Source organism: Mus caroli, unplaced genomic scaffold, assembly GCF_978045245.1.
Source record: "Mus caroli unplaced genomic scaffold, Mus_caroli_1 scaffold_3, whole genome shotgun sequence".
NCBI classification, from domain to species: Eukaryota; Metazoa; Chordata; class Mammalia; order Rodentia; family Muridae; genus Mus; species Mus caroli.
In genome coordinates this window covers 84,599,333-84,623,990 of record NW_028227258.1, presented here as the reverse complement: position 1 = coordinate 84,623,990, position 24,658 = coordinate 84,599,333, and positions in this window count along the sequence as shown.

The following is a 24,658-nucleotide window of genomic DNA, read 5'->3' as shown; positions in this document are numbered from 1 at the left end:
AAGCCCTGCTAACCCAAGATCAATCCAGTAATGGTTCTCACACTCTGGTTTCTCATTTAAAGTAGAGAAATCTGATGTCAGTCTGTACTAAGTGATAGCTGCTCCTGCCACACTGAATCACAATGTGGGCTCCGAAGCAGCAAATGAAATTACCACAATCGCTGGACTATGCACAGTGCTTGGCTGGATTCCACTGGATGGCAAATACAAAAAATCACAAATTTCTGAGGTAGTCCTGGGCTGAATGGAGGACATATCCAAGTTTCCCCTCTGTGAACCGGCCAATGTTAAGAGTATCATGGGACATCTGGGTTGTTCCCAGTGTCTGGCTATTACAAATAAAGCTGCTCTGCTATGTGGCATGATGGAGAATATTTTGGGTATATGCACAGGAGTGGTATGACTGGGTCTTCAGGTAGAACTATATCCAATTTCTGAGAAACCACCAAATAAATATCTAGAGTAGTTGTACAATTTGCAGTCCCACCAGCAGTGGAGGAGTGTTCCACTTTCTTTATATTTTGCCTGTCTGTGCTATCACTTGAGTTTTTGATCTTAGCCATTCTGATTGGTGTAAGATGGAATCTCAGGGATGTTTTGATTTGCATTTCCTTGATCAGTAAAGACTTTGAACATTTCTTTAAGCACTTCTCAGCCATTCAAGCATCCTCTGTTTAGGATTCTCTGTATAGCTCTGTAACCCATTTTAAAATTGGGTTATTTGTTTTGTTAGAATCTAATTTTTTGAGATCTTTAGATGTTTTGGATATTAGCCCTCTGTCAGATGTGGGGATAGTGAAGAGCTTTATCCAAATCTGTATGCTGCTAGTCTGTCCCACTGAGGCCTTAAAGAGCCTTTTAAGTTTCATAAGTCCCATTTATCATTTTTTTTAATCTTAGGACCTGAGACATTGATATTCTGTTCAGGAAAATGTTCCCTCCCCCAATGCATCCAAAACTATTTTCAGCTTTCAATTCTATTAGTTTTACTGAATCTGATCTTTTTTTTTTTTTTTTTTTTTTTTTGGTGAGGTCATTGGTCCCCTTGCCATTCAGTTTTATGCAGGGTGAAATGGATGTATTTACATTGTTCTACATGAACACATCTTCTAAGACCAGCACCATTTGTTGAAGATGCTTTCTGTTTTTCTTTCTTTCTTTTTTTAAATATTTATTGGATATTTTAGTTATTTACATTTCAAAAGTTATCCCTTTCCTATTTTTCCCTCAGCAAATGACCTATTCCCTCACCCCTCCCCCTGCTTCTATGAGGGTGCTCCACCACCCACCCATCCCCACTCCAGCCCCACCACCCTCACTTTCCCCTATGCTGGGGCATAAAGCCTTCACAGGACTACTGATGCCAGATAAGGCCATCTTCTGCTACCTGTGCAGCTGGAGCTGTGAGTTCCTCTTGGTTGGTGGAGCTCTAGGGATTCAGCATTTTCAAATGATCATTTCTACTGAAGTGGGATATTCAGTGATGCAGCAACCTATGTCTTCAGTGCTTAAAGCAACCTCTCCATACATTTCTATGCCTAACTGCAAAACTTCCTGGTTCACTATACGACAACTGAGTGAAGGCATATTTCCAGACTTATATAGAAATATAAGTCTATCTTAGATTAAAATGTTGCTCACATTGCCTCAAGAAAACTACACAATAGTAAAATATTTCCTAGTAACACATCCCAGAATTGAAAAACACAAAATATAGTTTGTAGATGATACAGGATTAGGATCATTCAAAATTTCAGGACACGGGAAATTAATCAAAACCTATACCAACAACTGTAATAAGGAAAATACTGTCCTCAAAATAATTTCAAATGATTGTCATGTAAAGATTACAAGACTTGCTTAGCATTAACAGTTTCAATCATTACTCTCACTAGAGCTTGCAGTGTATTGGTTCAAATTTGGAGTCCTCATAAATAAACAAAGGCCCAGGCATCCATCCTCAGGTTGAACTGATTTGGTTTTATTTTTCAGGCAGGATCTTATTCCAGTCAGAGGTGACCTAGAACTCTGACCAGGCTGCCTTTGGACATAGTGAAACTTTTCTTATCTGGTCTTGTTTTGTTGTTTTGTTTTGTTTTGTTTTGTTTTGTTTTGAGACAGGGTTTCTCTGCATAGCCCTGGCTGTCCTGGAACTCACTCTGTAGACCAGGCTGGCCTCAAACTCAGAAATCTGACTGTCTCTGCCTCCCGAGTGCTGGGATTAAAGGTGTGTGCCACTACCACCTCGCCATTATCTGGTCTTCTTATGGCTGCACTTATAAATGTGTGACATCAAGAAAAGCAAGCTTGAGCTCATGAACTATATTATCACAAGCATCTTTACTTATACAGGACAGAGAAGAACTGAGGGAAATGTAAATTCATCTATTAAGAAGGATAATTTTTCATGTACTTCATTTTTACTATCTATATTTCATTTGACATTTCCCCTACATACTTCTCATGGAGTTATTACCTTGTGGATTCTGTAGGTGTAGTTGCTCCTAGCTTTGTGCTTCTTCTGTTTCCTATTTACATCCTGTATGCACTCAGCTTTCTGGCTTGTTATTACTCTAGGACATCTTACCGTAACCATATCAAATCTCTATATGTCACTCTGCAGAAATAAATATACATTCTGACACATATTATCACCATTACTTGAAACTATATGGAAAACAAGTATTCAATGCATTATGGAAAATAAAACAACAGGAATATAAGTTTGGGGTTAAAATACTGTGGATTTACCATATGTTACTTATCATTATAGTGGGAAATACAATGAATTACCATGCTTTTATTTAAGAAATTTATGATAAGAAAATGCTGTTATTATAAATAAGAGGCCATGCTATTGCCAGTACTTTCAAGTATCAATTAGGTGCTTAACTTTTGAGACAAACACCTAGCCATCATAATTAAGCGTTTACATATAATCACATTAATATAATTTGATGCAACTAGTTTCTATGAAAATAAATACTAACAGCTTTAGCAAATTTCTATCTTCTACCTTTCTGGGTTGACTTATGCCATCTTATAGGTGACTTCTCTGGCCTAACAAAGTATTCAAATTAAATATTTTTCATTTTTATTTCACTTTTATCATTCATCCTCTGTATTTTAGCAAGAGTATTTCAAACATATCTTTGCAGAAAGTTGTCATGTTCTATGGATACATCTTCAATATAATAAAATGTATATTTTATTTCTAGTGGTATCAACAGTATGTTCATGTAGATTAATTTACTTTAGTTTGAAATGCTTAGCTTGCACTTATTTCTGAGCTGACCTTAGGAAAACATCACAAAATTGAGAGCAATCATCTAATCTTAACTAATAGAAGGCCTCCAAAGAAATTCCACCGAGGTTTTCTAATTTTTGAGGTATACAAGTACATTAAAAGTCCAATATTTGATGAAATATGGTATGTGCTAAACCCAAAATACATATATAGACTTGAAAATTGTTATTAAATTGTTCATAAAAACACCATTTTTTCCCCAGAGCTGAGGACCGAACCCAGGGCCTTGCACTTGTTAGGCAAGTGCTCTATCACTGAGCTAAATCCCCAACCCCATAATAACTTCATTTTATTTCTTTTGATGCAATAATAAAGAAATTATGATGTTCAATAAAGAAAGTAAACAGACTGGAAGGAGGCACCCTGTTATTACAATAAAACCACCTAACCTAAAATTGTTATTTATTCTTCAACTTCCATCTGCATATTGTATTTGTATTCAAAACATCATAACTACTAACATATAACACAAGGAAATATGTACAGATCGTTGAGAAGTTCTTATCACTTAGGGAAAAAAATTATATCTTGTGTCAGGGAATGTCAAGGAATCCAAAAAAAAATCTATAGGAAAGGATGTAAATTATCTCTTATACAACGTGCCAAAATTTTAAGTTGTTTCCCTAAACTTCTCAATGTCATTTGTGTTTATCTTCCAAATTTTCATGGAAGGTAAGATAAACTATATTAGATATTGAATGTCAGTGCTTGATTTAATTTGGGAATCATTTCTGCTTTATGAAAAACAAAATTAGTTTTTTGTTTTCCAGCTCTATAGAGTCCTAGATGCTCTTGATTCATTTATAAATTGTTTATTCTTTTTGTAAAACATTCATGAAAGCTACTACAGCTGTGTGTGAACTCCATTCCAATCCAGTAGCCCTCAAAATCTTTTTGTTTCATGGTTCAAACTTCATCTCCTTCCAGTGGCATAATTAGGAAATAATCTGCATCAAAAAATGCTTTGATTCTTTTCTAATATCTTCCAAATTACTTATTTCCACCTACCACCTCAAATTGGCATAATATACCACACATTTCAGTACTTTTAAAATGAACCGACTTAATTTTTACCCCTTTTCCATGAAAACCAAATATTCGTTCAGTGCTGTCTGTTTCATTTTTAGTCAGTGTTCATATAGCATAAGATGGCTGACACTTTCAATTTAAGGCCAGATATACCATTGTAAAATGAAAGTTTCCTGTTAGTTTATTTTGAATAGTTTGTTTTTGCATTAAGCTGCAATATTATACTTTTATATTGATATAACTATTCAATATTTCTCTGTGATGACTGACTGTTGGCATGCTAAACTATATGCTATTTTCCTAAATCACACAGAGAACTCAGAAGTAGTAAGGATTTAAAAGAAAATTATTATAATTGGAATCTCTGATATAAAACATTTTAAATTTGTCATATGAATTTAAACTAAAATCATTTGTATGAAATAATTTTATTTTCTCTACATAAGACATTTGTATTCATATATATATGAATATATATATATACACATATATATTTCATGGAAGTTACTGGAATTAAAATAAATATCTTAATTTTGAAGCATTTGTCTCTGATAGATGCTAAACTTTATATATCATTTCAGGCTTTAAGAAAACTTGAACTCAAAATTATACTTTAAATATATTTCCACTCTCTCTCTCTTTTTTCTCTATTCTCTCTTTCTTTTGATGTTTGCAGTGTTGTGTACCAATCTCAAGTATTTGCTTTTGCTAGGGAAATGCTCTATTATGAAGGTATGGACATGGTCCAATCTTATACCAAACTTATTCATTATATAGTGTCATATCAAATGTAGCATATTATCTACTTAGTTTTTTAAAATCTTATCTCTCTTGATGAAACAACAAATAGAAAAAATTATCATGTTAACTACCTAATCTGTCCATTTCACATTTCTAATTTCATGCCTCCATTTTCTAGTCTTAGAAATATATGACCATTGTCATTTTAATTTTGTTTTCTTTAACAACACAAAGAAAAAAATCAATGGTGAAGTCATTCTTTCTGTTAATGTTCCCATGGCGCTGTACTGTGATGGAATTCTACAAAGTATTACCTCTTCTTAGATATTTACCAGCAAGTATTACTCAGAGTAATACTAAATAATTCAACTAATACTCAAAGTAAAATCAAAGCTTCCAACCAGTTACTTATATCTTAACAAAATTAGAGAATAAGCTTTCAATCCATAAATTATCTTCCAACATCTGCTGTGCTTTTCATAGTCTTTATTATTTTGTGTGGTCAATAGAACTCCATTGACCAACAACTTAAAAGAGTCAGTATTGACACTGAGCTTATTGTTTGATAGCCTACAGTTTCTAGAAGAGTGAGTTTAATCCCCATTTTAGAATAACCACATTTAAACTTTCTTTATATGCCTGCATTTTAGAAAGCTTCTACAGTACCATTTCATACTGTTCTTGTTAAAGATATGGCCACTGGTGCTCTGATGGCACCAATGTTATTAGAACAACAAACTGATTTCCTAATTGTATTAAGTCCTATTAACAAGGTGAAACCAATGCCTTACAGCATTATCAGGCCAAGAACCTATATTTAGATAGATCACTGCCAATAGGTGAGAAACTAGTACTATCAGTTTTCTAATGAAATGCTCCCTAAGTTCTTAACATTATACCTATAGTTTAGTACATCTTTTAACCCCCATTAACAAAGATTCTTTATACAATAGATGATGGCTAATATAGAGATCCATACCAAATCATTCTGAAGATAATAACAGAAGGCTTAGTTCAAAATAGAACATCTACATCACAATCTCAAATGCTAAGTACCAGAAATCATTGAGGAAGAGGAGTCAGAAACTTTGTAACATCCACAGGCAGTTGATACTTAAAATGATAATGTATTTTCCAGGTATACAATACCACTGCACACATGAACTCTCAGTAGTTACAACTGCAAGTACAAGAGATGCAAAATATTGTGCCATCCAAAATACCAGAACTTACAGGGTAAAATCTTATGAAATTCCATCCCTAGCTGAGGTAATATTGGCAATTTATGGCTAACGGACAAGGGAAAAAGTCAGTTTTTTTCAGAGATTTTCCCTCTGAGAACATGTTCCAGTAGATATTCCCAAACCCATTTACATACAGAAAACAGATTGTACTCAATGGACTTATGAAATGGAGAAAAATAGTAGTTGATAGCATATAGGGGAGAAATTGGAGAGGTCATTCATGTAGATTTGAACAAAATGCATTTTATGCATTATGGAATTCTCAAACATTGATAAAGAATGAAAACAACATCAAATGCTCTCATCAAAATACTCCTGCATTGAGAGTTGAAAATTCTGTCATATGTTAAATGCCTCCAATAATTATCATAGTAAAATAAGTAGTTAGGATATTAAAATGGAGCAGCCCATGCCATATGCACCGCTTTGTCTTCTGCTCAAGTAATTGTGGTCATGTAGCTCCGACCTTTGTTTGGGCAAGATATTTATCTTTCTTTGCTCTAATCTGACCTAATTACTCTGTTTCCTACACCACCATCACTCAGGAAGAACCTAATTGCTTTCTCTGAGATGCCAGCCCTACTTGAAATCGCCAATATGCTCTGTCACTGAGGGAGATGGAAAACATCTGTTATGGTAGCTCTGTCTCTGCCTCTTGCAAGCCCAACTGCAGCTGTTTCAGAAAGATTTCCCATTTCATGTTCAGAGCTGCAGAGAGGTTGATGTCTATTTTTGCTCTGAAATAAACTACTGCAGGAAGACAGCATTTCTAAAAAGCTTTTAATTATGCAAGCTTTGCGGCATACTATGATCTGTCCTGAATTCATGAAGAAATTTTATTTCAGCCTTCCATGAAGACTCCACACCTTTTATTGATAATTTTCCAAATAATTATAGATTTATTTATGCCTCTTCTTGACCAAGCTGTCAGTGCATGTACAGTAGTTATCTCAATCTGTTCCCTAGCCCTTTCATATAAATGGTGTTATACATTCATTTTTACTGAAAATAATATTTTCATACAATGCATTTCATCATGGTATCACCTACGTCATGGCCTCCCAGATCTTTTCTATCTTCCCATACAGCTAACTCCATACTGATCTCTATTTCATTCGAAAGTACAGACACACACACAAAACATATACACAATATACACACACAAACACACACACACAGAGACATACACGCAGAGACACACACAGTCACATGCACATGAACACCACAAAAATACAACATTGGAAAACATAATTTACAAACAATAGAGGAGTAAGGCTTAAAAAAAAAGTTCAAATAAAACAATATGAAGTAAAAATAAATAAATAAATAAATATATAAATCCTTCAAAAATATTATTGACTTGATTTTGTTGTCAGTCTACTACAAGGCATGGAATGTGACCTTTACTCACTGAGATTCCCTTGAAGAAAACAAAATTTTCTTTATGAGTGGTTATCAATTGGAGGTAGTTTCTTGGTTAGGGATTGGAGTTCTTGTCTACTTATACCTCAGTACCAACAACCCATCCTGGCTTGGTACTGTGCAGGCTCTGTGCATACTCCCACAGTCTTTTTGAGATCATACATGTGTCATTCTTCCTATGGGTTGGCAAAACATGCTTTTTCCAGTAACACACATTCCCTCCTCCTCGTATCTTTCTGCCTTGTCTTCCTCATAGTTTCAGGAACCTTGAGAAGAGGAGTTTGATGAAGACATCTAACTCAGGACTGAGTGTTTCAAAGTCTCTCAAAGTTGGTATATTTTCCAGTTCTGGGTCCCTGCTCCATTCTGTTTTGTTTTGTTTTGTTTTGTTTTGTTTTGTTTTGTTTTGTTTTGTTTTGTTTTGTTTTGTTTTGTTTTGTTTTGTTTTTCAAGACAGGGTTTCCCTGTATAGCCCTGGCTGTCCTGGAGCACACTGTGTAGACCATGCTGGCCTGGAACTCAGAAATCTGCCTGCCTCTGCCTCCCGAGTGCTGGGATTAAAGACATGCACCACCACACACAGCTTCCCTGCTCCATTCTTGTCCCAGCACTTCTTCGATCCTGGTCAGTGTTTTGTACCTTTATTCTGTATTTTTTTTCTCTATATCCAAGAACATATCCAAGTGCCCCAACACACCAAGAACTGAGAGTCTTTGAGTTCCAGGTTTCTCTCTTTGTTTCAATTCCATAATTGGTTTTGCTTATTAAATATTATCATTTTTCCATAGTCTTTAGTGCTAAACACAGCAAAAGCTGAAATATCCCTCAAACTTTGCTATTTTCACAAAACAATCACTAATATTACATATGCAAACCCAGAGTTAAAGCTCTTTAATTAGTCCATAGATATTTTAATTTCACATATTTTTGTTTGAGTTGGGTGCGTGTTATTATGTTGACCAGGATTGTACAAGGATTGCCCTTGTTTAAGCCTCTCTAGCACCTGAAACAATTTTTGTTTATCATTATACAAGTTAACTCTATATGTTTATTGATAAAGCTGAAAGAAATTTTCATCATAACATGTTGATATATTTCTCCAAGTCATGAAAACAAAAATCTAACACTAAATTGACATAGGTTTTAGAGTTTGAATGCTTTTTATACAATACTTAGAGTTTACATATATACTTATGACCAATTCAAAAATTATTATTGCCTTAATACTAAATACTTGAAAGTCTATAATCACAGAAATAAAAGGAGAAGTAAACCTTAAGCCACAAAAAGAATTCTACAAGCATTCTTCCATGGTTGTTTTAATTATGTATCCTCTCACTTGTATGGTCATTATATTCAAATAGTATTATGCTAAAGAATTTAGAATTTTTAAAAGACTTTCAGGGCAGCCATCTAAAATTCATTGTAAATATTTTCTAGAAGTATGAATTGAATATGTATCATTTTCATGTTAGATAGATTGCTTTAAACACTAGAAATTCTCATTTCTTATAAAGTAATATTTTTTTGCAAAATAATGTCAATAATCATTCCCTGAGTCTGTCATATATATACTCAAAAATAGCGAAGATTCCTTGGAAAATAAAAAAGGTATGGAGCAAAACTTGATAAAAACAAGAAGAAAGACAATAGACACTGTAAAATTGGAAGTATGATATTTCATCAGATTGAAACTTTAATTTTTTAAAACACAAGAACTCATTAGAAGTGTCTCTATACACATTATTTTCATTCATTACTTTCCAAGGATTAAGAACTGTTGTCTTTACAAGTGATATTTATATGTGCAAGAAAACATTGAATTTATCAGATTATTACTGTAATCTGAATACATGTAGATTAATACTATACACTGGATCCACAGAATACACACACATTATAAAGAGTGCATGTTATAAGTACCTCAATCCCTTATTTTTAAGATTTATACAATTTCATCTTATAATTGTTCTGGAGTTTATTTAACACTCTTTTTATTTATAGCATTTACATCAATTATAATTTCATTTGTATTCCATTACTGTTAAATTTTATGTAACTGTCCCATAAATGTCCATATATTGAAGGCTTCATTCCCAATCTGAGGTAATATTGAGAAGTCCTTGAACCTTTAAGATATGAGGTATATTGAAATGAAATTGGGTCATTGGGAATGATCCTGAAAATATATTGTGACTCAACATACTTTGAGGCCCTCTTTTCCCTCTCTTCTTCCAGGTTACCGAGAAGTGAGTAGCTCTGTACCACTCAGGTTCTATTGTGATGTTCTTATGGATCACAGGCCCAATAGCACCCTATGTAACTAAATAATATTCTCTAAAGCTTGGAGCCAAAATTAACTTTTTGAATTATTACATAGATAGTCTCACACCCTTATGACAATAGTTTAAAGCTTGACTATTGTATCAACCTAGGATATGGCAGAGAATTTCTAAATGTGTATCTATCATCTTCTTATATATTTGTAACACATATTGAGGAGTGTAAGATCTATGCTGATTAAGTTTCTATTGATATGATAAAACACCACCCAAAAGCACCATGATGAGGAAAGTGTTTATTTCAGGTTATAGGTCCACATCACAATGTACCATCAAAGACACAAACCAGGAATTAAATAGAGCTAGAACATGGAGGCTGAAGATGGTGTGCACTGCTTACTGGCCTGCTCCTCATAGCTTGCTCATTCTGCTCTTTTGGTAGCCCCTGAGGTCACAATCTCAGGGGAGTCACTAGCCATAGTGTGTTGGGCCTTCCCATATGAAATGTGCTGGGCAGTGGGCAGTGGCACATGCCTTTAATCCCAGCACTTGAGAGGCAGAGGCAGGAGGATTTCTGAGTTCGAGGCCAGTCTGGTCTACAGAGTGAGTTCCAGGACAGCCAGGGCTATAAGAGAAACCCTGTCTCGAAAAACTAAAAACAAAAAACCAAAAAACAACAAAAAACAAGGAAAATGTACCCCAGACTTCTTAAAAAACTAAACTAGTGTGGGCATTTTCTCAGTTGAGCTTTCCTGTTTTCAAATGACTCTTGTCTGTACCAAACTGACATTAAAAACCAACCAGCACAGTACTTTTCTGCCTGCCTCTGGTTTACTTTTTTGTACATTGTATATGAGCAAAGGGTTCTTTCTGACTCAAACTGTACTAATATGTTTAATTCATTGATGAAATCTCTTCTTCTATCCTATCACCTTAATATTTCCATTCAAAAATTTCCAATTTCTTGAATTAGGGGCAAAAATTTGAAACTCATGTAACTATGAGCAATTTTCTGTAAGGAATTGTTGTAGGATATCTTCCCTTCCACTAGTTAAAATTCTCGGAAAATAAATGCAGTTAAGATTTATTCTCAAATTAATGGATAAAATAAGTATCCCATTTTTTTTCAATAGAATACAAAGCATCTGGTTTCCTTTAATGTGAGTTCAATGGATCACAGAGATTTTTGCATTGAAAGGAAATTACATGACAAATTATTTAAGTACTTTACAGAAGAAAATGCAATTATGCTTTGTTGCATTATTATGTCTATTTATGTTCAGCAGAGTGGGTTCTCTTTACTATTATTGCGTTGTTGCATTAGAGATCTCTGCTTTTGAGGCTACATGTACAGCCAATGTCTACAGATAGGCTATAGTGATTATTTCTTAGTCTGCTTTCTTCCTGACCTGGCTTGATTTTTTTTTTAAGATAAGATGAAAAACAATTAAAGCCCTTCAAAGCAATTATTTTCCAGCCACATGCAATAGTGATACATGGTGGACTCAATAGTCACTCGTCATACCAGCCACCTTATTCGTTTTTTGTAAATTAAGAAACAGCATAGGAACAGTGTATTTTTCCTGTCAGTCTTTTCTTTTCTTTTCTTCTTATGTTTGTCTTCATTAGTTCTCAGTGCCACTGAATGCAGATGAGAAGGCAAAGTCCAATCTGCTCAGCCTTCAGATAATTACTCTAGGTACTTAAACTTTCACTCCACTGAAAGAAGATAAAATGCAAGAATTCATGGTAACCATTTTCACAGCAAATAGAGGCAACTTTCAGTCTTAACCTTTGCCAATCCAGTTGATATGGCTGGCTAAGATGTTTGTCAAGGGCATCTCTCTAACAGCATTCTGGCTTGCTTCATCATTGCGGCTTAAAGTTGTTAAATATTGACATCATAATACCCTTATTTATAATTAACTTTGAATTATACATATTCCTAATGGCAGAGCTCTTAATAGGAAAGAACATCATTGAAAAAATAAAACATGTCAGATTATGTAGGTACACTGAAATATTCAAATGCTGATTTCAAGAACAATTCAGTATAAACTATGTGTACTGCAAAATGTAATTAAAAGTAGTGGGAAATTAAACATAGAAAAAGAATTCAGTCATTCTCTAGCCACACAAGGAGTCTCAAACATACACATATTTCAATTTTGTTCATTTGCTTGTAACAGCTATGGAAAGAAAAATAATTATATCTAATTGTCTATTTGTACATTGAAATACAGAGGTGTTTAAGACAGTTTTCTCATAAAATTAAAACTGACTGTTGATTCAGATAAGACTGTCTCCATTCTCCAATGTGATTACTAACTCGAGTAATGAGTTGGCCTTGGATCATACAGAAATCACTTTTCTTCATCTCACAGACATGTCTTCAATACGACACTATTGTTTCTGTTAAAAGAATGGATCTTTCACTTATATGTGTAGGCCAAGAGAAATGTGACCTGTTATAAAGTTGGGCAAACTTTTCCTCTGTGAGTAGTTATTAGTTTGAGACAGCTTCTGAGTTTTGGACTGGGACCTGTGTCCAGTCCCCACTCATCACTGAGACCTCATCTAGCTTGAAACTTGATAGGCCCTGATCATGTTTCCACAGTCTCTCTGAGTTCAGAATACACCAGACTTGCTGTGTTTTGATAGTCCTATTTCGTTGGTGTCTTCTCTTCCCTCTACCTCTTACATGTAGTTCCATGAACCCTGGTGGTAGGAGATTGATGGAGACTTTCCAATTAAGACATAGTACTCCAAGTTCTCTCACTCTCTAACATCATTTACATTTGTGGGTCTCTATATTAGCTCCTGTCTACTACAAGGTGCTGCTTCTCTGATAATGCCTAAACAAGACACTGACCTAGAACAGAATATCCTTGGCATTGTTTTATTGCCATGTTCCTATAACACAACAATACTATTGAGTTTTCTCATAGGGTTATGGCCTATCTAGTCTCAGGTTATTGGCTACCCAATCAGTTCTAGGCATGGGTTCTACCCCATGCACTGGGCCTTAAATCTGTTTAAGAAGTAGTTATATCTACAACTTTTGTGCCACTATTGCTTAAGCATATCATGTAGACAGGCTATTATTTTATATCAAATTGTTTGTAGCTCGGTTGGTACGTAACATCCTTCTCTTGTAGCACAGAGTGTACCTTCTAATACAATAAACCCCCTTAAAGGCAGATTTGATTTCAGTAGTAGATTGACAAAATAAAATGAACTCAATGATAACTTTGGGCATTTGTCTAATAATGCTTTGATTGGTCATTTATTTACTTTATTAGATTTTGCTCATATATTAGTTATATATTACATTTAATATTATATTTACTTATATATTATGGCTATATATTTTGATTTTCTAGTTTGTGTTACTATTGGTTTACATATAACTATGTGTGCACCTCTGCATATGTTTATGTTTTATATGCTTATTCTCCGTATTTTTTCTATTTGTTTGTTTTGTTTTATTATGTATTTCTGTTTGTTTTCTAAATAGACAGGAAAATACTTTGTTTGTATGGGAACATGGGCAGGATTTGGGAGACTATGAGGCAGTGAAAATCATCATCCTACTGTATGAAAATTTTATTTTTAACAAAAAATAGAACATGACAGGAACAAAAAAATTACACTAAATTTTTTGTATACTATAAATTTGGGAAAGGTATCATATTACTTTAATCACCAATTTTCTACTTGGTTTCATTTATTATTTTCTGGGTTTTGGTCAATATCATTTCACAATTTACTAGTTTTGCAGACTTAATAATGGACAACATTTAATAACTCTTTCCAGTACACAATAAGATCTAAGGTTCCCTACATATACTAGCAAATTCAAATGTTTTCTTTTTTTTACCTCTGTGGAAACTTGAACAAGACAAAATCATGGCTTTGATTAAAGAGTTAACTAAAATGCTGAGGAAAATAATATCACCCCTGTAGATGTTCAAAATATGTCATTATTTTTATATGAGCAGTTTTTAAAATAATCAGCTGACATAGATACAACAAAATGAAAGTTTATGGTCTCATATACTGGTTCAAATACTGTCTGAGAAGTACATCATTGTATTTTTTGTATGTTTGTAATCACCAAAGCCATGTATTCTATCTGACAAAGTGATCTCCTCATTGTCTTCTAAAATATCATCCCAAATCTGTGCATACATCTTTTTGTCTAAAACTTTTCCTCATTTATTATCTTTACAATCTATACTTTACAAATGTTTTCTCAATTTAGGTACAGAATATTTTGATTAAATCATGTTACTATATCTTCAAAGTTTAGTGAAACAATATCAAAGTGCCTCTTCTCTCAACGTGTTCTGTAAAATATGGTATGGAATTCATGTCCTATCATGTAACAATATGAAATTGTCATATCACAAGTTAAAACCACAGCAGTTTCGGAGGTACACTTTGTGAGGAAATGAATAGCCTTTGTACTTCTAAGACAAAAAGCAAAGAATTCTTATGTAGAAAATATCACCTGGCTGCATGTTATTTTCTCTGTGAGTGATAATAACTGGGATGAAAGCTAAAGCTTATATAATGCCATCAGGTCTCTGTGATCCACCAGGAACATGAATTCTTGAGTATACTAGTCATTAGTCCTCTTTTCCATTAGATCAGATGGGTAAAAAGGAACATCAAAGTTGAGTTAAAAATGGATATCAAGTGATGGAATAGGGTTGCCATCCTACAGTAATAACTCTGACTCATAATTGTTACTGTATGAAAAAATTACAGGGATGGAAATGGAGAAGAACCTGAGGAAAAGAAGGTCCAGCAATAGGCTAAAAGTGGGATCCAGCTCAAGGGGAGGTCCTAAGGCCAGAAACTATTACTGAGGCTATGGTGTGCTCACAAAAAGGTACATGACTGCCCTTTAAAAGACCCAATAAGCAGTTGAAAGAGTCAGATGCAGATATTTGTACCCAACCAATGGACAGAAGCAACTGACCCTTGTTGTTGAATTAGGGAAGGCCGAAAGAAGCTGAGCAGAAGGGCAATCCTGTAGGAAGTCCAGCAGCCTCAATTAATCTGGACCCTCAGAGATCTCTCAGATACTGGGACACCAACCAGGCAACATAAGCCAGCTGATATGAGGCCCCCAACACACATACAGTAGAGGACTGTCATGTCTATGGTCACTCAGAGATGATGCGACTAACCCGCAGGGAACTGGAGGCCCCAGGGAGTTTAGAGGTCAGGTGGGGTGGGAGGAGGTGACATCCACCTGGAGACAGGTGGGTAGGGAAGAAGTATGGGAGTGGAACAGTCAGACGGTGGAGGGGGCATAAAATATAGAGTGTAAAAAAAATAAATTAATTATTAAAATACCATCCCAAAGCAATTTAGGAGGAAAATACAAACCAAAGCCAAGGAACCTGAATTTCACTGAATAGGGATTTGGTGTGGCCTTGTCTCTGGAGATGTTCTCCAACTTAAAGACTTGAACTTGCATACAATTTTGCAGCTTCACAAGAACATGTCATTAGCTGAGAGAAAATACTTTATCTTCATATTCCCATTTTCAGTTATAATACATATGAGAATCCTCAAATGGTTAAATATTTCAAATTTATTTTATTCTTGATGTTCAAGAAGCCTTCTATAACAAAAGGATGTATGGCAATGATGGTGACTTGGCACTCTTTCTCTGCCATGAATTCTGGCTGATAGTTGAAATCTATGTTTCTATTAACATTCAAAAATCTGTAAGGTCAGATCATTTCCATTATTCTACAGTTTTAGTTATAAAGACAGCTAAAAGAGTAAGGTCACAATATAACACACCAATAGGCCTGGCCTAGCTTGATGGCTATTGTTTCTAAATAAGGATTTTTTTTTTTAATTGTTAGTATTTGGACTTATTCCAAGACACATTAAATAACTCATTGTTACTCTGTGATGATTTTATATTGTCTTTTATTTTTCTCTCAAATTGCTGGTAGGCCCCAGTCTATTTATCTGTTGCTGTAGCTCCTACCAGCTGCAAAGGTAAGACTATGCTTATGTATTATGGTGATTAATCTTGGTTGTCATCTCTCATGTCTATTCTTGAATGTCAACTTGGTTGTATCAGGAAGGAACTACAGTGCAGAAATGGAGAGACACCCATGAGAGAGAACAGTTGACATACCTAGTCTTGTAGACTCAGCAAGTTCTTGATCCTTAGACTTTCCACTGATAGCCAGGTATTATTCGATTAGTTGAACCATAGCCTGTAATTTACTCAAATGTGTATATGTGTGTATACATAAACATATTTTTATTTTGTGTGTATATGAATTTATACATAACACATACACAGACACAGACACAGACACACACACACACACACAAACAGACACACACCAAATGATTCTATAAATTCTGCTACTCTAGAGAACTTAGTCTAATGCATCTAATACATCATGTTAATGGTATCTGTAATCATCTAAGAGATGTGCCTTTGGGTGAGGAGTTCCCAGAAGGATTAACTGACAGGAGGGGATCTGCCCCAGAATAGATGCTCAGATGTGAAGAGGGCCATGAGACAACAAATGTTGTTTTTTTTCTGCCTTTGTACATTTCTGATGAATGCACAAGTCTTGTTGCTGTTCTTTCACTGTCTTCCAGCATTGGCTGAATAACAGTGGGACTTCAGGAATCATTTACTGCTTCAATGCCTGCTGGGACTGCTGAAACATCTAGTTCCATGAACTAGTAGCAACTGGGTAGAGCAGAAGTCTTGCCTTTATAACAATGCTTCACTTGGTGATGGTAGCAATGGAGTCTAAGGCACAGGCATTAGTGTAGAATAGTAATAAAACAAATCTTCAGGTCATCCATTATTTTCCACTTCCCTTGAATGGATGTGTACCAAATAGGATAAACTTAAATTCACATTTATTCCTTATAATTCAATACAACAGTTTTTCTCTTGAGCTGCTGAGGAAGAAAATCAATCTTAAGCACAGAATTTTCTGTTCAAACCATGGATTCTCATGTTGACTGGAATGAACTCTTTGTGAGGCAATCAACTTGCTGATTGATATTGTGGCCACAATTGTTCAGTATTCTCTTTGAATACTCTCAATTCCTAAGGGATCCTGCTGATAATGAAAAGCTTCTTATTTGTTCTGTTGAAGAACTAATGTTTAAACTTTTTAAGCACCAAAACATTAACATTTTGTAAAACCAGGATGTAAATAGGGACTTTATAGAGTCTTTTTGCTCTATTTAAAGCCAAAGATTTCTCTCTATAATATCACATATCAGGGTTGCATTATCACAGCCTCTCTATTATAATAGAATTATATTCATCCTCAGTCTTCTCTATATATAGTTCTTAAACTGAACAGGTATTTACTGTTGGAGTATGTAAATTTTGTTAATTGGGACCTGGCAAGTGTACAATATGAGAAGATGCCTATTGGAGTTTCAGACTGTAAGAGACACTTAGAACACACTTGTCCTAGTTCATGCTGCTGTCTGAAATCTGAATATCTCTCTGGCCTTTCTCCATATTGTTATTTTCATCAATAAAATTTCATTCTAATCTGCAGACATGTCATGTCATTCTGCCTCGTACTATCAGCACCCCGTCTACAATAATCTAACTAAAACCATGATGATCTTGACACAGTTATTCATTCTACTGAGCAAATATTCTTTTCCATCACTGAAAGGGTAACATATTTTTGACCAGAACTTACCTGACTTTGGAGGAATCTAAAACTTAATTTAAATAAACAAAAGGGAATTCATGGGGAATTATCTGAATATGACACACCAATAGTACAGATGTCTCCACAGCATCTGGAACACATAGAAACCTAGGTGTTTCAAGTGGAAAGCTTTGCCCTTACTTCTGCTTATTCCCATTAGCTGGGATTGCACATGCATTTCAGAGCAGCCGTGGTCACACTCAACAAAGACAGAAATTTTAATTTAAAATTTCTATACAGTGATCACCCAATTATAACTATAGACTTGTTAAAACTACCATGTGAGCAAAACTATAAATTAGCAGCTTATAAAAAAGTTTTAACAACATTCCACAATATCAGGATTTGAAGATAAGCCATCTATAAAACCAATAATACCTTTGGCTCCTGGAGGGCTATTTAGAGAGTGATAAAAAGAAGTGAAAAAAAAAATTATGTGCTTCACATTCTCAAAACAACCATTAAATAAGTGTTTTCTAAATAGTACTATCAAAGTTGCTTGGCAAAATTTCCCAAAGGAAGCCATCCTAAATTCTATAAATCTGTGGAAAGTAGCCTTTTATTTTCTAATGTTTAGAGAAAAATATACAATAAATTGCTCCAAAAGTAAACTTGAAACTTTATAATCATTGTAGTTTCAGATTGTGTGAATAAGATACCATTTGGTTCCCACTTCAGTCTTTTGTGTTTCTCTTTGAGTAATCCTGAAATTCTCCACTTGTTATTATTTTCCCTTCTACAATAGATCATATTTTGGTGTTGATAATACTGTCCTGTTTTAGCGTCTGAACATCATATTATTTCTGAGCTCAATTCTACAGCCAAATTTTTTAATATGAGTCCTGCCTATTCTTGTATATGCAAGAGTTGAATGAATATGAGCATCAAAGAATTGGTGAAAATAGACAGATGAAGAGGAAAATACTCAATATTATTCATTTTAGTTTTGCTGCTTGCAGCCACAGATCATCAATACATATAGCAGCCATAGTTTGTCATCAAGGTCATTGGATGTCACTCTTATCTTTATTGTAGCTTGCAATATAAGAGGTAAAGGAGACCCAGGTATGATTTACAAATTGAAGTTATAGGATTCTCTATTTTAACATTTTAAGTGCTTTAATTTTTGTTTCTCATATTTTACCATATATATATGTGTGTGTGTGTGTGTGTGTGTGTATTTGTCCATTGAATATGGGATTGTACCTCTGTTGATGTCATAAAACTTAGAGCCACAAATCTAAGTGATCAAAGAACTTCACATAAAACTAGAGGACACTGAAACTTATAGAGGAGAAAGTGGGGAAGAGCCTCAAAGATATGGGCACATGGGAAAAAAATATCTGAACAGAACAACAATGGCTTGTGCTGTAAGATCAAGAATCAACAAATGGGACCTTATAAAACTGCAAAGCTTCTGAAAGACAAAGGACACTGTTAATAATACAAAAAGGCAAAAAAATAAAAAGAGAGAAAGAAAAGAAAAGAAAAGAAAAGAAAAGAAAAGAAAAGAAAAGAAAAGAAAAGAAAAGAAAAGAAAAGAAAAACTATAGGGAAAAAATCGTTACCAATCGTAAACCCAACAGGGGTTTAATATCCAAAAATATATAAAGAACTCAACAAGTTGGACTCCACAAAACCAAATAACCCTATTAGAAAATGGGATGCATGGTTTTTGTCTAGTCAGGAACTTGTCAACATTTCCCTTCAATGAAAACTTCATAAGAGATTTTTTTTGCTACTTCTATCATGTTTAATGTTCCAAATAGATTTTAAAAACTGAAAAAAAAATTAAATTATAGGGTTTTAAAAAAGAGTACCCTGATCTTAGCTGGGCATGGTAGTGCAAGCCTTTAATCCCAGCACTTGGGAGGTAGAGGCAGGCAGATTTCTGAGTTTGAGGCCAGCCTGGTCTACAGAGGGAGTTCCAGGTCAGCCAGGGCTACACAGAGAAACTCTGTCTCAAAACAACAACAACAAAAAAAAACAAACAAACAAAAAAACCCAACAACAACAACAACAATAAAAAACAAAACAAAACAAAACAAAAAAACCCTGATCACAAGTTCATGTATATAAAAGTGTCTTGCCATAACATAATTACAAATATTCTCAGAAAGATCAAATGTAAACTTTAGTCAGCCTTTCTTTTCTTCCCAAGTATACCTTAATATGTGGTCAATTCATGTTCAATTAATGTGTTTTTGTTTTGTTTTTTGAGACAGGATTTCTCTGTGAAGCCCTGGCTGTCCTACAACTCACTTTGTAGACCAGGCTCGCCTCGAACTCAGAAATCTGCCTGCCTCTGCCTCTTGAGTGCTGGGATAAAAGGTGTGCGCCACCACGCCCGGCTTTCAATTAATAAAATTTTTGAAATAAACACTGTAAAAAATGGGGTGCATAGCTAAACAAAGAATTCTCATCTGAGGAATACCGAATGGCTGAGAAACACCTAAAAAAATGTTCAACATCCTGAATCATTAGGGAAATGCAAATCAGAACAACCCTGAGATTCCATCTTACACCAGTCAGAATGGTAAAGGTCAAAAATTTAGGTGACAACAGATGCTGACAAGGATGTGGAGAAAGAGGAACACTCTTCCATTGCTGGTGTGATTGCAAGCTAGTACAACCACTCTGGAAATCAGTTTGGTTGTTCCTCAGAAAATTGGACATAATACTACCAGAAGATCCCACAATACCTCTCCTGGGCATATATCCAGGAGATGTTCCAACCTGTAAGAAGGACACATGCTCCACTACATTCATAGCAGCCTTATTTATAATAGCCAGACGCTGGAAAGAACCCACATGTCACTCAACAGAGGAATGGATACAGTAAATGGGGTACATTTACACAATGGAGTACTAATCAGCTATTAAAAACAATGAATTAATGAAATTCCTAGACAAATGGATGGATCTGGAGGATATCATCCTGAGTGAGGTAACCCAATCACAAAAGAACACACATGGTATGCCCTCACTTATAAGTGGATATTAGCCAAAGAAATAAAGCTGACTAAACACACATGGTATGCCCTCACTTATAAGAGGATATTAACCAAAGGAAAAGCTGACTAAAATATGAGCACTGACCACAGACTGAATCTATTAAACAAATTTAGCATTTGCCTACTTTAAGTTGATTTTCTCATATTTTTGGAGAGGCAGTTGGTTTGATTTATCTTTTTTTTCTGGCATAAAGGAAAAGCTGACTAACATGAGATTATTATATGTAGGGCTTCAAGTATTTATTATTTATGATGAAATGTTCATAACACTCTATTCTTTCTGAGGTCTAACATATATTACTGCTTGTTGCCACTCACAACTCAGCTCCTATTTATTACATAGTTCCTCCTTAATACCACACAATTTGGGGCATCACTTTTCTGAACCTCTTGAATTTCACAAGATTTCCCTGTAGATTCTATATGAGAGAGACCATCCATGTAGCCCTTGCCTTTCTATATGAGACAGTCCTTATCCATTTGTTGTTTGTCTGCATTTCCTGGCATTTGTGAAGTGATGTACTGAATGTAATAAAGTAGATGTCTAATCATTGTACTTCATTTGCATTGGACTTACTTTTAAGGGCAGGAATGGCAAATGTATGTTGGATTATAGGTTTTTATTTTTGAATATACTATACAAAGTTATCTTTAATGCCTGTAAAAATTATTCATCTACTCACAGAGTATTAGAGTCCTTTGTCTCTACATCCTTACCATTCTCACTATACTGAAATGCTATCAAGTACAAATTGGATTTGTTTATTTGCACATTTCTGATGATATGGAATTTTGGGACATTTCTAAAATACTTGTATTTTCGTTCATGAATAAATTCCCCGTAATTATATATGGTAAGAAATATTTGCATGTATATCGAAGTGAATGCTACTTCAGCAACTACAAACTTTACTTATAGGATATATGGTTAATATACTTTAAATGCTACTAATGACAAAATTATAGACTCATTAGCTACCACATTTCAAACACAACCATACTTAAAGGCTTCATTAATTTTAATTATAATAGTAATCAAAAGCAATTGTTTAATTTTATAAGTGTAAGTACTTGGTGTTTGTGAGATGGTTCAGTGGGTAAGAGCACTGACTGCTCTTCCAAAGGTCCTGAGTTCAAATCCCAGCAATCACATGGTGGCTCACAACTCTCTGTAATGAGATTTGATGCCCTCTTCTGTGCATATGAAGACAGCTACAGTGTACTTACATATAATAATAAATAAATCGTTAAAAAAATAAGTGCTAGTATTTACATGCTTCCTCTTACATACATGTACAGGACTTTCATCTTCCACATTCCTACAACAAAATATGTTCATTCCCCACTGGAATTTATGAGTATAGCTTGAACTGACATATTACCTATGATCTTTACAGTGTGTGTTGAACCTGTCTTCCCTTTTTTCCTGATACATACTTTGATTAATACTTGTAGCTGAAATTAGTATGGCCCTGATAAAGAGATATATTTGTCCGTTATAATAATGCCATCCTCTGAATCTTATAACTTCATTTGCTTAGGGTCCTAGAAAACAATATTTGGGTATAGCACTGGAAGCAGTGTAAGTTATCTCTCACAATTCTAGAGGTCAGCATTACTGTTGTTGATTCTTTATTAGGTTATGCTAATCATACAAAGGTATTGTGTTAGAGACAGAGAGTGGTCTTTACTTTCTAGTGTTTACAACTCTTCCACGAGTTTAGCTTGATTGCTCTGCCCCAGAAATATTCCTCACTGTTTAAAATATTTCACAAGATAATTCACATATGTGAATATGATCTTATGGCTACAATCATGAAAGTGTTTGCCTGAATAAAAACTAAGTCCTGCAGAATGATTGGTCCTAACAAGTCTGCAATTGTACGTAGCATATGCTATCCAAATGGTACTGTGCTTCATAAGATAAAGCATGGATCTAGAAATTTTAATATATGAAAATACATATGTTCTAATATTTTACACAGATTATTTCTAAAGATCAGTATTAGTATAATTCATTCTCTCTCTTGAAGTGTTCACTTTAGAAGTTCAAAACTGTGGGCTATCTAAAAAATTCAAGAACATAATGTTGAAAATATTTTCTGGTTTTAACTTTGGGCAGAAGAAATACATAAGGCTGTTATTGCCATGAAAAGGGATTACTATGAAATGAAAAAATATACTATCACCATAAATCAGATAAATGTTTACAATGGCCAGCATTTCCCAGTAGATGTGCATATGTGACCATGTATAAGGATCAGGTTTCTACTTGCGACTACAGTGAATTCTTCCTCATTTCACACACATATATCAACAATTTCTCCATGAGATATTGATTTCAGTAATCACTAAAGTTTCATTTTTATCTGAACTTTTGTAGAAAATTCACAGAAATATAGAAAAAAAATGAAATTTTTTCCTTTTAGCTAATGAAATAAGTTTCACTACACATTTTATATAGTATCTTTGTGGTATATATGCTTTTGTAGAAATTATGAAAATACATAATACAAAAAATGAATTATTTTAATATAGCTACATTGAAATTTGGACCTAAAAGTTGTCTTATTAATTATTTCTGTTATCTTCTTAGTGTCTGTTCTCTAGTATCTAGGTATAGTTTAACAATATTGATAGTGTTAATGGATACAGAGGGAGTTCAGTGGTCATAGAAGTCAAGTATAAGTAGTAGATTTCAACCAAATATGAGCTTCAAATTATACATAGAGAGTCCCTACCAATTGTGTTTTCTTAAACAATAGTTGCTAGCATGCACCCTTATGACTTGTAAACACATATATGAACAAAGTTGTTTTGGAATTGTTTTCATAATAAAGTGTAACAATTCTCTTCTTATGATATCAAAGATTAGGACATAATGGGTTGGCATATTAATGCCTATGAGAGAAGCTACAGATTACCTGAAGCTCATGTTCTGTGTCTGATCTTGGTGTAAGACATGTATTCAATGTCTTCATTCATAGTTGTTTTCAAAATATTGAATTGCAAAGAAAATTCATAAATATATATCATTTACAGAATTTGATTACTACCATAGAATATTCATACATACATTAAAAACTGTTGCAAAGGATTTTACTTGTTATTCTAAGCAGGAATATTTTGTGAAAAGGTTTATTTCAACATGTCTATCTTTGTAATACAAGAGCCAATGCAACATAAGGAACACATATATGCCTCAGTGGAATATTAAAAGCACGTGAAGAATTGATTTTAGAAAAATGTTAAATACATTCAGTTTATAAAATTAACCAGTAATTAACTGTCTAATTACATTATTTCACTATAGTGCTCACTTTTTAGAAATTGACTTAAATACATTTGTCTAAAATTAAATTTGCCATTGCTAAGTTGTATAAAGATCATAGACATTACAATCAATATAGAAAACTGAAATATTCAAGACATTGGAAAATTAAGAACATTGGTAAAAGTATATTAATAGAAGATACACATCTGCACATTTTATCTCAGCACTATTTTTCTGTAACAGCAGAATTCACCAGAAGTATAATGTAAGCTTTAAATGAGACAAGGTTTTTTTGTTGTTGTTGTTTATTTGTTTTGTTTTGTTTTGTTTTTCAGGGAAATAAGTGAAATACATTCAAGGAGCTATATATGGTCAATTTACATGTAATAAAATCATTAACATGTTATATATAAATCATCCTCTTTTAAAGAATAAGCCAGTTCACACATTAAGTCTACATTCTTTTCTTTTTTTTTCTTTTTTTTAATTTTTAATATTTTTATTACATATTTTCCTCAATTACATTTCCAATGCTATCCCAAAAGTCCCCCATAGCGCCCCCCACTTCCCTACCCACCCATTCCCATTCTTTTGGCCCTGGCATTC